The sequence below is a fragment of the Acanthaster planci genome, linkage group LG10 (assembly GCF_054643075.1).
Source record: "Acanthaster planci isolate LZ-2023a linkage group LG10, COTS_SCS, whole genome shotgun sequence".
Classification (NCBI taxonomy): Eukaryota; Metazoa; Echinodermata; class Asteroidea; order Valvatida; family Acanthasteridae; genus Acanthaster; species Acanthaster planci.
The window spans coordinates 11,318,530-11,325,483 of record NC_141786.1 but is presented as its reverse complement, the minus strand read 5'-3'; positions in this window follow the sequence as shown (position 1 = coordinate 11,325,483).

Here is a 6,954-nt window from a genome sequence, read left to right as displayed (position 1 = left end):
ACAGCAGTAGTGTGTGGAGTTTGGACTCAATTTTTGACCCTAGTCGTATTTGCTGTACTCCTTCACTAGAGGGCAGTGCGAACGCAGACAAGCCAATGCCATGCTATTATTGGCCTAACGATCTATACACGTACTCCTTTGTAACGTACAGAGGAAGGTAGTCAGTTCTTTTACATGAAGTGTGGTCCCAAAGGGGCAATACTATCTTGATAATTTCTGTCTAAATTCAGTGCTACTGATTTCAATGATCAACCAGTTGTGATTGGAAGCATACCCAGTCTAGTCGGTGGAACCTAAAAGGCCAAACGCAGTATGCCACGTGTTGGCTAAAAGATGCTGGATTGAATAAGCCTGGCTTCTTTTTATTTGCAGTTTTCGATGTCTGCACAGAACCCTGTAAAGGTCACCCGAATGTTATCCTGAAGACTGAACTTTTTACATGGGATATTTAGTTCTGGGAACAACACATTGTGTCTTCAAGACACGCAGTTGTCCTTTTTGATTTGTCAGTTTCTTCAAACTGAGACATTTTGCAAGACGCTTTTGTTCTGTATTCAGAAATGTTCACATTACAAAAATGCCTATACCGATTCGAGTCGCTCCGCTCCTCCCACAAAATGTAACTGTCGAATTTACTCTACCAGGGATAATAGACCAAATGTAACAGCAAACGAATGCCCCCCCCCGAAAAAAATAATTCTGCCGTGACAAATCGAAAAAGAGAAAGGTAGGAGGAGTTTTCAAACCACAAAATGATTTCAAAGCTTACAATCTGTACAACATAAAAGTGAATAAAATATTAGGTACGGCATTGAAAAGAAAAAAACCTTCTCGTTTCTCCTGTTGGTGTCAAGAGTGATAAAAATGACAATTTCCTATGAGGCCCCTAGCTAACCAAACGAGGGCACAATTTTTCTGCAACAGGGGCTCTTTGGGCGAAACTGCATCTCGCTCGGTTGCAAACGACTATGAAATGCACCAACCAACCTGGTTCCATTCAACCGATAAGGAGTACTTCTACAAAAGGAAATTTGAGTTTACAGAGCTCTAAAGGTGGTGTCAGAGTTCTGATTATAATTAAACCTGGATGGGGGCGAAGGCATCCAAAAGTGAGAAAAAAAAAGGACGAAGTAGTGACTTTTGCCTTTGCCATATAAATACCAAGTTGTTACAGACGCAAAAAATTTCAGGCCAATGAAGCTGGGTGTCTGGCTTTACACAAGAGGCCTACAGAATGCCAGTCGGCGAACTTCTTTCTGTTTCAAAGTCTTCTTTATGTAAAGTATACAACTCGACAAGATAATAGCCCATAGAACACATCTCACGGATGAAAATAAGGAGCAGTTATTATTAAGAATTTAAGTAAATTGTGGAAAACATGTCTCCTTCAGTTAAACGCTAAAAGCCGGCGAAAATGCACGTTAGTCTAAGAACTAATGTTAGCTTTCAACAGACAAAAAACGTGTATAAGTTCGATGAAATCCAAAATGGGCGGCAAAGACACTGTCACGGCAATGTTTTTAATTTCTGCTGGCTGTTGTTAGTTGCAAAATGAAATTGGACTTATCAGAGTTGCATTTACTCGTTTCTTATAAATATTCGTTCATATAACTGGCATAGATATCTCAGGATCTCGGATGGGTGATAATGTTCTGAAAAATAAGGTTTGTCAATATTAGTTCAATCATGTGTGTTCCCGTGTTAAAGCTGTAGCAGTTGGCTTGCCACTCTTCACGTCACTGCTAATATATATCACTTGAACACGTGTATATGTCATTGTTACCCAATAATAGGCAACCACTATTTGTCAAATTGTATAAAACGTGGCTTGAAGTTTAGGCGTTTAAGTAATAACCTCACAGGCGGTTTTATAATTTAAACTTTTCAAAACCGAACATGTGCAAATCACATCCATAGACTTAACTATAAACATACGTTTCTTTTATTAAATAAAAAGTGTTTTTAGCATATAGATATGTCATATGTGTTAATTTATCGACGTGTAAAAATGTTTAAAAAGTGCTACAGATTTGCGTTTCATTTGTGTTTAGAAGACACTAGGGTTTAACGGTGAGAGAATGCGTCTTCGTGACAGCATAGGGACAAGCAGTGCGTTGCTTTCACGTTCTTGGATTCTGAAATCTCTTCTTTTAGAAAAGCCTTGGTGAAAAAGTGGAATTTCGATAACACCTATCCACCTTTTTTTGCTCGCCAAAAGGTTAGTGAGACACAGTGGCGTAGCCCGTAGCCAGGCTCTTCTAAGAGAAGGTAAGAGGGGAAGCAACCGTTCCTACAGGGCCCAGTTGGCCCTCGCCCATCCTTGCTTTGCCACTGGTGGGAGAATTTGATTTCGACTTCACTCACCTTCGTTGAAGACTTCACGGAACGCATTGCAAATCTCACAATATTTCTCTTGAAGACTATCGGTTGTTTCAATAACTGGAGAGCACAGGCTTGTCACGTGGTACTTAGCAAGCAAAATCTCAACTAACATGCGGTACATGATTTCAGGTTTGCCTTAGTATGTCCTGGTATAGAGAGTAGTTAGGACAATCTGTTGTGCTGCGTCAGCGTTTCGTAGGCTCTCCCATGGAGACTTAATCTTAGGTTAACACCCCCAACAGAGATGGTGGTCTTCAGTGCTGTTTGTGTGTCCTTCCCCTTGTATGGCTGCAAGGCCTGGACTCCTTATGGATCGCAGATTCACACCCTGGAGACTACAACGGTTGCTTGCGCTAATACTGGGATTGCAATGGTGGCAACGGCTCACAAACACCGAAGTACAACCACGTCTAGCCGTGCCCCCACTAGAAGTCCTGTTACTCCGCCATCTGCGATGTCTTAATATTATAACTAGTGCGGAGAAGCCCCAAGGATTGCAACGTATTGAAGTAACGGGACCACTTCGTATAAAGCTTCAGTTTTATTGCACACCACATAAATACCAATTTGTATGCCTATAAAGAAACGTTTCTTAATTGAACAACGCTTGGTGTATTGTTTATTTAGATAGCAACAACTTTGAGTTAAATGTGCGGTGAATACATTCCGTTTTGAAGAAATCAGCCCCACTAATATTGCTGCCTTCCTTTGTGCAATATTAAATCCTGACGTGTAAGGGATGCCGAAAATTAATTTTTGTAGCCTTTAACGTATACCCTGGTACATGTTGTCTATCTAATCGCTTGGCTTAATCATGAGTGCTAATGAACATGGGTGGAATGGTTTACAACATTGTTCGCTCAGGGATAGGCAGCTTTGAGCAAGGCCATTATTCGGAAGACTAATAATTTCCATTATTTTTCAATGCAGTTGAGGCCTTAATGTAAGTCTTGAACGTTCTACATGTGTTTACCTAGGTAAAATACCAGAAGTAAAAAATGTTTGAGCCACTTGACAATGAATTTATCAAATATAGTTGGGTTATTGTGTCCTTGAGTGGTTCAAACTAATTGTAAAGACAAATAACAAAGCAAAAGGAACTATGTAAAATGCTGAAAAATCATAAAAGAAAAGACATGATTAAGTCATGATGAAAACAAAAGTTAATTAAGGTGGCATTTTTATAGTCGCATGCATGGCTCCTCATTTAACGACGTCACCAACAAATCCTGTCAATTTCCTGCATAACAATTTCCTTTCTAGGAACCTGCAAGATTTCAACTGATATTAGATATTAGATATGAGCTTCAAGGTTCTTTGAAGGGTGGATGTTTATTGTCCTGTTACTGTCCACCGATGGCGTTATAATTATGTCAATTATCTATATTATTTACTTACCTTGCTGGATACTTTTGCACCTTTAATATCATATTAAAGGTGCAAACGTTACATGACATATTAATGATATTAATATTATTAATATGTCATGTAATATTATTAATCGACTCGCCAAGAGTCGATGAATGCTGACAAAAAATTGTACATGTATTACGTTTGCAGGGGAGAATCGAGAGAGCATGAGTCACCTTGGTATATCTTGCTAACATGCATGTAATATACTCTACTGTGAAGTAAGGCAGCGCGAAATATCGAGAGAAATCAAAGCAGCGGTTAAATGACAGAGTTAAGGTTACAGCTGAGGTCACACTTTGTAGACTGCCTATGAGTCCGTATTGGAGCAGCAATGAAGGTACCGTTTCGGGGTCACGACCATTCTAACTATCTCGACTGTGCCTGTGTACGATCATTGCATTTAGGGTCATAAACCTTATAATACACACTTAAGCAATGCGGAAAGACGGTGCAGTAGCGGGAATCTGTGCTGCCTGGAAAAGGGGGGGGGGGGCTAGGTTGAAAGTGAGGGTGACTTGCCCAGCTATTTGCAAACCGGGGAGGGGGGTTGACACCATGTTCAGGTTCAGGTTTATTTGTCATTCTAAAAGCGTTGGAATACATTTGGGGAAATCTAAATAGTATTTTTAAATACAGTATAGGGAGGTCAGAAAAGAAGCTGAAGGTCGTACTGGGTCTGCCATAGGACAAAAAAAGACAAAATCATAACACTGCAGAGGGGCTATGGCCATTAAACAGATGTACACCTTTAATATGTAATACATTCCTACAGAATATTTCATAAGAACATTTTCTTTTTATATTGAATACATTTGGGTTGTCGGCAATTCAGAAAAATACTTCACAATCCCCCTATTCTTTTTTCTTACCACAAAAGAACAGGGACGAAGGTAATTCAATACACCGTCCCCCTTGTAAAATAAAATAGGGAAAGACCCCCAATGCCCCTAGGATTTACGCCCATGACTGTGAGCTTGGACGCCAGAGAAAGTAAAATGGTGTATACTCGAGATACTATGTATAATACGAATCGACTTGAAGCACAAATTGTTGAGCCCGGTCAAATACTCGTTACAAACGCCGATGGTACGAAAGAGGAGAAGACAAAAACAGCGGCATAACAGTTTTCCTCATTTCACCAAAAAGGAACAAAGTGGCACTCGATACACCGAAAAATGCACATAAATCGTCTTTTCATAGATGGCAAAACCGCATCTTGAAGCCAAACAGCTTTGGACTTTGATAGATTTTCATTAATGTCAGCTTTTTTGTTAACAATTGGGGCAGCATTTTTTTTATTTCTTAACGCGTCGTGCTTAGTTGGTTCAAAACGCAATTGTAAGGCTGAAGAATTTGCGGTAAAAATACGCCCTTGCAGCTTTTTTGGGAAAGAAAATCCTACGTTAATTAACTGGTCATCAACTGGTCCTCCAACACAACAATGTTCATAACAGTACGTTTCAGAGATAAGAGTCCTTACGTTTGTCCTCGACCCACTGAAAAGTTGGGGGAAAAAAAGTTGCATCCTGCATCTGCGTCAACGATTTTTTATAGAGTCTGTGTGGATGACAGAAAAATTTGAAGGTACTTTCAAATCAACAACTTGAATTTTGGGTTAGGTCCAAATTTATGTTTTCTCAGCATTTCTGAAACAAACGACCTTTTAGAGATAAGAATCCTGTGATACGAACAAGTGGTAGCAAAATACAACATTCTTTCAGAAAAATGTAGGATCCAACCCTACTTTAAATTCAGGAAAACAGCTGAGTGTTTCCAATCCACCTTGAGAACAAGCATCCCCCATAGGTTGAAAAAGAGCTATATGGGGTTGGGAGTGGGTTTTTTTGTTGGTAACCACGTGACCGAAACGCACGTATTTCATATCCTTTTGAGAATCAGCGAAGAGCAGTTCCTACAATGAGCCTCCAAGTCCCTCGCAGGGAGAAACTGCGCCTGCTTTGAGTTGAGCTCAGGGCTCAATTTGTACTTGACGTCTAGGTATGGAACTTTTTCCCTTGAATATGTGGAAAAGTCACTGTTGTACGAGTACACCGTTGGAGTGATTCACAGTTGGCCTCACATGTTTTGATATCTTCTGTTACGTGGATCATAAATGAAAAAGGGAAAAACTCACAAGGAAAAACGTCTGCAAATGCCGTGCTCGCTAAGTTGAGTGACCCAAAATCAAATTTACAAGGCCTTACTATGAGGGATGCCAGTGCGCCCTCACTTGACAGGGGCATTTTCCAGCGCACGCAGAACTGTCAGTCTTCAAGCAAGAATTAAGTGAATCATTTTATCCGGCACGATCAAGAGCATCTAAGATCATAAGTTGTCGATTTTATATGATTTTTGTGCAAAAAGCTTGGTTCTATTTGCTTGGAATTCAGGTCGCGAGCATTACTGTACTCAACGTGCATCAAGTGCACACAGGGACTGTGAACATTGTACTTGTATTTACGTGTGTTTTGTGTGTTTGTGTGAATCAAAAGTCACACAAAAAGACACTCTCTACCAAGCCAAAATGATCCATGAATGGACAACATTTTAAAACAACCAATGACCAAGTGAACACCTGTTTTGTCAAATGATGTGCATGAGTGGTTTCTGCATAGGGATGCCATCCTTACTGACTCTGCATACACATTATTGAAAAGTAATGATTGCGACTTCTTTATTTCGTCATGTGACATTGATTTCTGCGTAAAACTGAAGGCTCATTCTGTGACCTTTGATTCAGTAACGAGGTTGCTGTGCATGTCAATTTCTTCTTTGTTATTAAATTATTCACAGGCTTTTGGGCATGTGATTAGTAAGGGGTATTGCAGCATACCTGTGTACAAAAATTGTTTATTTCTATGGAGTGAAGTTTTATGTGTGGCCTTTGATAGAAAAGTTGTGTCCTTGGCTGAATCACTGCTGCAAGTCTGTCTCCTAGACGTGAACCAGACCAGGATTCATCTCCCATCACATTGCGTTTTGGACTGAAGGAAAATATTTATATCAAAGGCTTTAATTTGGTTGATGTTGACCATTTCTTTTAATACATGTGAGTAGTCTTAATCTTAACACTGTGTTGGTCGTTACTTTGTTGCATAACAGAATTGTGAAAAGGTTGACATCGGAAAATCCTTAATTTGCAGGTTTTTCCAAAGTCCT